Genomic DNA, 11,286 nt, shown 5'->3' with positions numbered 1-11,286 from the left:
CCACACCTGCCGCCTGCTGGCTGCACCCTAAGACAAAAGATCAGGGAGGTCCATGGAGCCCAGCCCCTTGGGAAGAGAGGAGGCAGAGGAGGATCCTGTAGGGAGGCTACCAGATGGATTAGGGTGATGCGACTCCAGAGAAGTCGTCCACTGGGACATCCTTTCTCAAGTCTTTCTTCCAGCCCTAGCCACGCGGGCCTCACAGTGACTGGTGCCACGCCGTTCAGCACATGGATGTCTTTGGTTCGTTTGCTTCTGCCTGGCCTCTCCTGCTCAATGACCAATTTCTCCTGCTCTTCATTTCCTTTTCTTCTATTTTCCTATTCTTCATCTTCTCTCCTAGTCTTCCTCTTCTGCTTAGCAGTTTTCCTATCCTTGGACCTTTCTCAGCCAAACAAAGGTCCTAAACTCCCACTGAAAACCATGACGCTCTTTTAAGTACTTTTACCCCGTGAAAGTCAGGAGGCGCAGGGCGGCTGCAATTTGGAGGCTGGGAAGATTGCTCAGGACTGTCTTCTGCCGAGGAGAACTGGTCTTCCTTATCAAAAGGAGCCAGGATTTTCGGTGGAGTTCGTTTAGAGAGGGGAGTGCTATATACATGTGGTGGTGAGAGAAAAAAAATTAACCAAAATGCAAGAAAAAGAGAAAAGACAAATACCATAAACTTTGAAAATCTCTCAGAATATGATTATTGATGTACTTCCTTTTAACCATGATTTTTTAAAAATTCTCACTCGAGGATATGTTTATTGATTTTAGAGAGAAAAGAAGAGAGCGAGAGATGGAGAAAGAGAACAGGATGTACAGGATGATGCTCCAACCAACTAAGGCACCTGGCCAGGGCATCCTTTAACCATCATTTTTTGTGTGTGTGTTTGTTGTTTAGTTTCCACATCACTAAAACAACTCTTGAAACCCATCCTAAAGCTGTGATCAGCCTGGATGAGATGAAGCTTCCAATTACTCTACAAAATGCCTGTGGGCTAGTAAAGGTGCCATAGGAATCCATCTCTTATTAAGGACTTGTATGCATGCATATAAGCTTAACCAATGGGCACAGACACCAGAGGGGTGAAGGGTATGAGTGGGGGGTGGGAAGCAATGAAGGGATAAGGACACATATGTAATACCTTAATTAATAGAGAAAAAAGACAACAACAAAAAGAGTTATTGGTCATTAATCACCCTACTCCCCAAATATGAAGATGAATTTATTATTGCTATGGTGATTGTTTCAAAACATAAATATATGCTTTCATCAGAAAGAGGGAAAGCTGTTTCCTTTTCAACACAGAAATTTATTACCCAGGTTGAGACATCAAATGAGTATTTAATGGTCCTACAATTCACCAAAATCCCCTTTGAGGGGATAGTGATCCAAACAGACATGGAATTGGGTTTCACAGCCTTTGAAGTAGAAAGTTGCCCAACTGTAGACGTTGAACAACATGTAGTTGGGCATAAAATCCAAACTATTCCTAGGTTTGTCTTTAATTATTAGAAATGCCCCCATGTGATGTGTCAACAGCCTGTAAATTCATAATTGGGGCGAGGCTGCTGTGGCTTTGGTTGCCAATAATGTGTTGCCATCAGGTTCAGAGTGTCCAATTAGGGGGGAATGTACAACAATGTGTGGTCGGGAATGAGTGCAAGATCGCTCATGTTTGGGCCGAATGTTCTTTGAAGCTATCATGTGTTCTGTGAAATTGGAGTACTGGCTCCCTAGACAACACTGACTTCACCATGTGGCCATCTTCGAAGAAGTCATGAGGAATTACGGGAGGGATTAGATACGGTGTAGGGATGGGAGGTCAGTCAAGTATGAGAGACCTCCCCACCTCTTCCCGACATATCTGAACCTGTGTTAATGTGGCTCATGTGCCATTCCCATTCAGAACCCAGGATCTGGTTTCCTTGTACTTGGCTTTCTTCCCGAACTTGAGTCATGAATGGCTGGCTGTTTGGAATCCTCTGAGGCTAAAGGTGTCGTTGCTCGCAGAGTGGCCTCAGTTACTGTCCAACTGGCATTTCCTTGTCCTTAGTACTTTATACTGCTTGTCTCAGGCAGGATTCAAGCTATTCCCTGTTTTTATTTCTTTTTATTCATCCATTCATTCTGTAGTTTTTATGATGATCCCACTATAGCCGAGTTACTGTTTAAGACAGCTATTTTCAACTGGTCTGCCACAAGAATGTTTAAAACATGCAATACCTAACTATTTAGTCAGGGGCACTGGCCTCTTGTCCCTTAGATTGTCAACTAAAAAATGACAACAGCCAACACAATAGCCATCTGGTGCGAATGAATCAAAATTATACTTTTTTTTTGGCCAGATTAGCCAAAAATATATTGTTTGGTGTGCCACAGAATTTTAGTAATTAGTTGGTATGTGCTATGAGATGAAAAGGCTGAAAACGCTGGTATAAGATGCTGAGAAAACATAGCAGTGAGCAAGAAAGATAAGATACCTGTTCTCTCACAGTTTTGTTGAGGAGATAAATAAATAAACAAAGTAATGTTAGATAATGCTCAGAAATATGAAGAACATCGAGTACAGTAGCTTAGGGGGGTGGTACATTAGATGAGAGTTCTCTCTGAAGAAGTGATTTTTATGCTGAGACCTCAATAATGAAAAGAAGCCAGCAGTGTAATGACCCTGGGAAGGGGGTTGAAATGGAAAGTCCTCAGGCAGGACTGAGCTTGGCTTACTGAAGCACAAAAACAATAGCCCCAATGGAATCAGTGTGTGGCTATGCTTAGTGAGCAAGGGGACATGAGAGTATGCGGGGCCAGGTCATGTAGAACATGGTGAGGACTTGTCATTTTGTTCAAGCATATCCATCCAACTATTTTTGCACACCTTACATTTCTTCACTTCCCTCCTTATCCCTCTTAGGTTCCCTGCTTCATCATTATAACTGCTCCCTTAAAAACACCCTTTTCTTTTGTGTTAGTTACCTACTCCTGTAAAACAAATGACACAAAAATGTAGTGGCTTAAAACAGGAAGCATTTTTATCTCACACAATATTTGCTGATCAGAGACCTAAAGACGGTGTAGTGGGCAGGTCTGACTGAGGGTTTCTGATGAGATTGCAATCAAGATGTTAGCCAGCACTACTGTTACCTGAAGGCTCAACTGGGGTTGGGGGACTTGCTTCCAGGCTGACTGACTCACACACATGGATAGTGGCCCTGGTTGTTGGCTGAAGGACTAGTACCTTATCACATGGACCACTCCATAGGACTTCTTAAACATTCTCATTACACGATGGGTTGCTTTCCCTGAGAGAGTGGTCCCAGGGATTGCAACGTCTTTTATTATCTAGCCTGGAAATCACACACCATCTATACTAATAAGAGCCTAGGTGGCCCTTGCTTGCAATGTCATCACAAGATGGCCACCATAAGATGGCTGGCACAAGATGGCCGCCACAAGATGATTGCATGCACAGCGGAGGCAAGTCCCAGCAGAAGAGGCAAGTCATGACAGGGGAGGGCAGTTGTGGGTGATCAGGCTGGCAGGGGAGGGCAGTTGGGGGCGATTGGGCTGGCAGGGGAGCAGTTAGGCATCAATCAGGCTGGCAGGAGAGTGGTTAGGGGGTGATCAGGCTGGCAGGCAGAAGCAGTTAGGGACAATCAGGCAGGCAGGCAGGTGAGCAGTTAGGAGCCAGTGGTCCTGGATTGTGAGAGGGATGTCTGACTGCCAGAGGGATCGTGCATAAACCGGCAGTCGAACATCCCCCAAGCAGTCCCAGATTGGAGAGGGTGCAGGCTGGGCTGAGGGACACACCCCCATGCATGAATTTCGTGCACTGGGCCACTAGTTGTTTTATGATATCTACTGGTCACACAGGTCATCACTTCTCACAGAGGAAGAGGAAGGAATCACAATATGAACTCAAACTTACTTGATGTGTTTTTTCCTTTCAAATACTCATCTGAAGACATCAGTCATGGTGGTGGTGAGCCCTTGCTCTGCAGCCAAAAGGAATATTGGGTTCAAAGACCAGGTTCACCATGTACTGGCTCTGTGACCTGTGGCATATTTCTTAACCTCTCTCAGCTTCTGTCTTCCCATCTGGAAAATGCAGGTGATCCTACGTCACAGTTCTCTATCAATGTGAAGACAAAGTGAGATAATGTTGATAACAAACAGCCATAATGATTGGCATATGCATCCTTAGTATATGTTATCAACTACTGCTCTTGCTCTTACTCCTTTTTTTATGACTATGGAAGGTAGCTCCTCCTTGAAGTGCTTCATAAAGTTTGGTGATAGATAATATTTGGGGGCAGTCAAGTGAGCAATCAGGTTAGATTGGAGGGACTGTGAACCTGGTGATCTTGACAAACCCTGGTAATGCCGGAAGCTCAGACGTATCATAAAAAATTCCCCTCTGCATGATAAAATTTGGCTCACCATTCATTTTCAGATGAGCTGTGAGTCAAGCATTGGGCCAGGTCAACAGGACCATCTAAGTTCAAGCCCAATGCAAAATCTAATCAACTCTCAAGTTCGAAGAATGAGCTGATGATTCAGATATTTATATCGAAAGGTGTTAAAAGATTATTTGGAACAGAATGGAGGATAAGAAACAGGATTTCCAATCCATACCAGAATTGCATTTCTTGTGAGTCTTCTAGGAAATGAAGGCAACAAAGTTTTCAGGATCATTTCTTTATTTATCTTATACAAAAATTAATGTTTTTGAACATTTTCTATGTACCAGGTACTAGGCTAGGTTTTGGCAAAATAGCCAAGAACAAGATTGCCTGAACCCCAATTCTCAAGGTGTTCAAGATTTAAATCAACAGCTAGACTGAGCACATAGCCCTTACTATTCTGCTTGATGGCTTAACTTTCTACAAGTTGCCAGAAATTGCTAGAAATCTGAGGGATTTCCACCTATATATTTAAATGATTAGTATTAATAGTAGGCAGGGGGTAAAATCCTGATTTTCCTTCTGTAACATTTATAACGAGTTAATCAGCTGCCTAATTACTAATAATAGATTAAAATGTATTAACTTGTTGAGGCAAACGTGTTTCCCAAAGCCACTGTCTAGAACTGAATTACCAACAACACGGTTTGATCAATAACATCAAGATCACAAGTCATTTTTCTCAACTTTCTCAGTGCTGGTACAAGACCCATGGGAACTGTTTGCATTGCAAGGTAAATACATTAGTAATGAATAGATTCCCAAAGCAGTTTCAACACTGGCATGGAAATTCATACATTCCCTAAACTTTGCTTCAATGACAGATAAAATTCCTTCTGAGCTGAGTAAATGGAATGCGTTCTGGAAACTGTACCTTTCATTACAATGAACTCAATTGCTCCTGGCATTCATAATTTGCTCAGCGTAATCTGGCCTGACAAGCCAACTCTTTGTTCCTTTGCTAATCCATAGTGCAGATGTTAATCTCCAGCAATTAATAACTCATTTCTACGTAGCTTGGAAAGGTCACGAAGGACAGTGGCAGCATTTTTAAAATTGTGTGTACCTCGGTTGCAGGCTTGGTCCCTAGCTTTGGTTGGGGCACTTGCGAGAAGCAACCAATTAATATGTCTCTCTCACATTGATGTTTCTCTCTTTCTCTGTATATCCCTTACCTTCCACTCTCTCTAACAATCAATGGAAAAATATCCTTGGGTGAGGGTTAACAAAAAATTAATGTAAAATGAAGTGATAAAATATCGTTTTTAAGACCTTGGGCTTTACTATCAAATCCTAGATCTAAATCTAGACTCTCCCTTACCAGGCAGATGACTTCACACCAAATTCTGAATTTATCCAAATCTGTTTACTCATTTGTATCCTGGGTTTGACAACAATAGTGAGTGGTTGCTGTTGCTATGCATTTAAAATGAAATGTGTGCTGGGTGCTGAGCACGCCTTGGGCATATAGTAAGCACTTTAGTAAATGATAGCTATTATTATTATTAGGTTCTCTATGTAGACTCTACATTGTAGAGTACAGCAGTAGCAGTCTCCAGGATGTCTCCCAATGATTCTCAAGCCCTTGGATAGATGCCTCCTAAGCTGAGCAGAGCAGAGCTGCATAACCAATAAGACATTGCAGAAGTGATATGCGTTACTTGCAAGCTTACATCCTTAAAGGAAATGTGACTTCTGCCTTGTTCTTCCGTGGATTGCTCTCACCAGGGGAGGTCAGCTGTGTTGTGAGTACACTCAAGAGCAGCACGTGGAGAGATGTCCAGGTAATGAGGGTCAAAGGTTCCCTACCAACAGCCCTAACTTGCCTACCCCATATTGGGATGAGGTTCCCCAGCCTCGGTCGGGCTTTCGGATGATTGGAACTCTGGCCAACACACCTGGATCTCAGCCTCATGGGACCATTCCTGTCCTATGAAAACTGTATGACATAAATTATTTTAAAAGCCACAATGTTTTTGGCAATTTCTTATGCAGCAATTGGTAACTAATCTAAGTACCTTACAGTATTTCTATACCCACTGGTTTCATGTCATCCTACTGTATTCCAAGGAGGAAAAGAAGATGGTGAAGGATATTTCTGTTTCATTTTGTGAGTAAATGAATTCTTGGCCAATGAGGCATCTTACAAACCATTTGATTGGGTAGTATTTGGAAACTTCAGCCCAAGGTAGACTTGGGTTTGAAGCCTAGAGCTGCCACTTTCTAACCAAATAACATTTCTAAGTTTTTTAAATCTATGGTAAAGTTGCTATGGGAATTATAAGAGACAAAATTGTAAAATGCTCAGTACAATGACTGGCTGAGGGTAAGTACTCTATACATGTTTATTAAATAAGTAAATGTTATATTCCATAGGAAAGGTATTTTTTCAAATCAAATAACTCTATTTTTCTATCTACATCTTGGCCTTTCAAAGATTTGGGAATGAATCCCAAAGCCCATGATACATGGACTTGTTGAAGTTGAAATTAGAAATGAATAATTTGCAAGGTGGGTTGGGCAGATGTCACTTGGTGATTTCCCAGGTTACTTCCCTCAGTGCCTTCTACTTAGCCTTTGTCCACTCACTGGAGCAGGGATGAGGGTTAGGAGAGTGAGGCTCTTATTTTGTTTAAATGTAATATTTAAAAAATCAAACTGGCAGCCTACCATCCACAGACTGGACATTTGTTTTTGTAAGTAACATTTTTTGAAGTCATCACCCATGGCTGTGAACTAAATAACTCTCATCAAACACATTTAAAGGGTTAATTTTTAAATTTTATTTATTTTGTTTTTACTTATGGGGAAAATATTGCTCCAAAGTGATATTCACAGGTGGGAGCAGTTGTGAAATGAGTGATATTTATCCCCTGAAAGGGTCAGCACCAATTTAGAACCATTGTCACCTTCCTGAGGACACACGTAGATGTGAGCAGTTGAGACTGGAATCGACAGCCTGCTTTCCAACATACCTTCTCTCCCACCAGGCTCCTGGGACACCCTAATTCATATGACTTGTACCCCAAATATTGGAACTAAAATTGTATTTCCTTAACTAGCGATTTTTGAAGGGAGAGATTCCAAGCTCTATTTTTAATTTCTAAAGCTATAGAAGTCAGGGGGGAAAACAGAGAAGAGAAAGAAGAAGTAAAGAAATAATAGAAATGAAAACATCAATTAATGAAATGAAAAAAGAAAAAAAACAAAGATTTGTTTTTTGATAGATTTTGGTTGAGACACAGAGGACATATCAATAAGTAATGATAAGAATTTTAAAATCCTCAATTATAGTAGATATTTTAAAAATCAAAAGAGAATACACTGAACAACTCTGGACCAAAAAGTTTATAAATTTAAATGAGATTGTCAGTTTTCTAGAAAAATATAAATTACTTAAACTGACCCAAGGAGAAAAAGAAAGTCTGAATAAACCAGTAACCATTAAGAAATTGACATGGTGGTCAAACATCTTCATGCCCATGTCAGGGCTGGCTCCAGGGGTGTGGGATATGGCTGGGGCAGTGACATGGGGCCCCGCACTGAGAAGGGCCTTGCACTGTGCTATTACCTTGAAATTCTTTGTGCCGCTCTCTTGAAATTAAAAAAAAAAAATTAACAAGGAGCTCCTCATTTTCATTTTATACTGGACCCTGCAAATTACTATCTATACCTGTATAATTGTGTGGGTGTGTTTTACAACTCCCCTTTAAGGTACTGATAACCCAAAGTTTTTCTGAAAATAGAAAAAAAAGGCAAGTTACCCAGTTCATTTGAGAAAACTAGTGTAACTTTGCGAACTTCCCAGATTTCTTGATCAAAGTTATTTAGAAATTTAGGGATAAAATGTGATTTCACCAGATCTGGCAGAACATGAATAGCTACCATGGCCATTCATGACCTAAGAAGTTTGATATTATTGACTCATGCAGTAGAATTGTCCTGTCCTCAAATGAAGTTGTTTCCTACTTTTTTTTCTTTTCTTTTTCTGGTCTCAGCAAGGAACATGCTACACAAGCTTATCCTAGGTTCATTCTGGGCTGGTTGATGAGTTAACTATTTTAAGCTCTTCCGGCACTTGTAGACATTTAAAGCCTTAATATGATTTTTTTTCAGGTCACTTGCTAGTGAACCTTGGAAAGATTTGGCAGGTTGGCTTAATGCTTGTCCAAAGTCAGACTCAGCACCTTTATCCAGAAACTGGAGGAAAAACAAAAAAGATGGAATTAGTCTCGGGAACCTCATTGAGAACACGATGGCCACATATTTGTTGTTTTCTGCTGTCTCTGTAGCCAACTGTATTTCTAGAAGGCAATCGTGAGCTCATCTTAGTGGCCTTATTGTTTTCATTGATCATTTTAATTAATAATCTGCCTCTGTTATTCAGTCAAAAATGGAATCCACTTCATTGATATCTCAAAACATTGGTGCCTCTCTGGTTACTTACTTTCACGTTTTCTTCCTTGCTTTCATTTACTCATTTTCAATGAGAAGTAAGATAACTCATTTGTGGGGGTTTTCCCACAGTTAAAATGTACCTGGAATTAAAAATTATGAAAGTATTTGAGAACAGTGACCTCAGATAATTTTCTACAACTTAGATGTTAAGAAAAATAACTAAATCCAAGCTTGTCCCCCTAGTGAATTACACTGTGAGGAAAGAGAATTTCAGGGTGGGAATAAGAATCAACTCTTGTAACTGATGAATAAAATAGATCCAGAGACATAGAAACATGGAACAGACAGATGAATTTCAGCGGGAAGGGGGGGGGTAGGTGGGTGGGGAGTGATTAATCAGGGAACTTATATGCATGTATGCATAACCCATGCACACAGACAATAGTGTGGTGAAGACCTGGGAGGGGAGGGTGCGGGGTGGAGGGGGTCAATGGGAAAAAAACAAAAACAAACAAAGGGACAACTGTAATATTTTCAACAATAAAGATACATTTTAAAAAAAGAATCAACTCTTGTAATATGAGAACAGAATTCCTTTATCCTTAGTATGGACTTTAATAGAGAAGGATTTAATAGATATTGGATAATTGATGCATGTTGCTGGTTCTGATGGTGAATCCAAGACTTAATGGGTTTCTTTCTTACTTTCTTTTTTAACAGGAGACTGCCTTCAGTTTTTTGCTATGTGGGTCTCCCCAACATAGCTGCCTATTCATCAAAACCAGCAAAGGAGAGAGTATCCTGGGAGGGGAGATGTTGCATCTTCCATAACACAATCAGGTGAGTGACATCCCATCACCTATACATATTCTATTGAGTAGAGGCAAGTGACTGGTCTTGCCCATACTCAAGGGGTGGGGGTTACACCCAGATGTGACTACCAGGCAATAGGGAACATGGGGGGCCAACTGAGTGTTTGGTCTCTTCAGTCAGATTTCCTGGGTTCAAGTCCTGGCTGTATCACATACTAGTTCCATGAACCTTAAGCATCTTATTAATCTCCAAGCCTCAATTTCCTCAACCGAATATGCAAAGTCTACTCACACCATCATCACAGGGTTATTAAATTCCAGCAGTTCCAAATTTCCACCATTCTTGTGCCATGTTCATACTTGTCTAATTTGTATGCCTCCTAAAATATCATTCACTTACATAATTTTGCCTTTAAAATGTAAACAACTTATTTACAAAACAAGTTTAATAACACCACTAGAAATTTAAAAAGAACTAGCATTACCAGAAGCTAATTGTAAACATATGCATTATCAGTAATAAAAATTATTAGTTGCAAAATTCATCTTGCACGTATATTGTGCGGAACACTATGCACCCTTAATAAAAACACTGAAAAAATCAATGTAATATAAGCACACAGTTAGTGCTTAATAAATGTAAGCTATTCTCATTACAGATCTCCAAGTTTGGCACTCAGAAGATACTGTGTATAGATGGGCAAATACAGAACACAAGCTGTTGGCAGGCACTGCGGAAAGTTAGGATTCTCTTCCTGTGTGTGTGGACTCAACTTCAGAATCCTTCTCAATACTGAGTTTCAGGCAGCCATCACCAATCTACAGGTGTTGGCAAGTACCAGAGGACACCTGCTGGCTTCTGATAGGTGTCAATGGTATAAAGAGATCAGGGAAAATTATAATAAATGAAGAAGAATCAACAATAAATGAACTGAAAGAGGAAAACATCTTCTCAAAAAGGAAACCAATGAAATGAAAAACAATTACAAAGCATTTGTCATTCAGCCACACGCAGTCAACTCTGGACTGAATGTTAATGTTGACTTCGAGACCTCTTTCTTCCTCATCTTGCTGCTCAGCATGTGTAGAGAGTACCTCACACTCATTTTCACTAAAGCAAAATGAATCTGGGAGGGAAAAGCACCTACTGTGCAAATCCTTTCATTAATTCTAAAGCTTCATTCGGTCCTGGGAGTTGCACTGCTTGGAAGGCCCATGTGCAAAGCATACTGACGATGAAGATTCTGCAATTTTTTTTTTTTTTTGCTGATAAAGGGAGGTTTGCAGGGCAGAACAGTCATGGGCAGCAAAAGTGATTAAGTCATTTGGATCAATGTCCAACCCAGGAGATTAGAGAAAGCTCAACAAATTAGGTTGAATCATAAATGGAGCCTTGGCTTTCAGCCAGCCTTGGCTCAAACAACAGGCTTAAGCTAAATATTTGCCGATAGGTTAACAGACAGGACACAAGGTGTAGGGGAATGAGCAGGGGCTGCGGAGTCAGAGATCGGGGTTTGTGTCTAGGGTTTTGCTTACTGTGTTTCCCTGAGCGAGATATTTGACTTCTCTGAGCCTGTTAAGAATGGGAAGGTCCCCAGGTCCCTGGCAAGGCCGTGTGAGGAATGTTAGG

The sequence above is a fragment of the Myotis davidii genome, unplaced genomic scaffold (assembly GCF_000327345.1).
Source record: "Myotis davidii unplaced genomic scaffold, ASM32734v1 scaffold27, whole genome shotgun sequence".
Lineage (NCBI taxonomy): Eukaryota > Metazoa > Chordata > Mammalia > Chiroptera > Vespertilionidae > Myotis > Myotis davidii.
The sequence above is the reverse complement of the archived record's forward strand: the minus strand, read 5'-3'. Positions refer to the sequence as shown.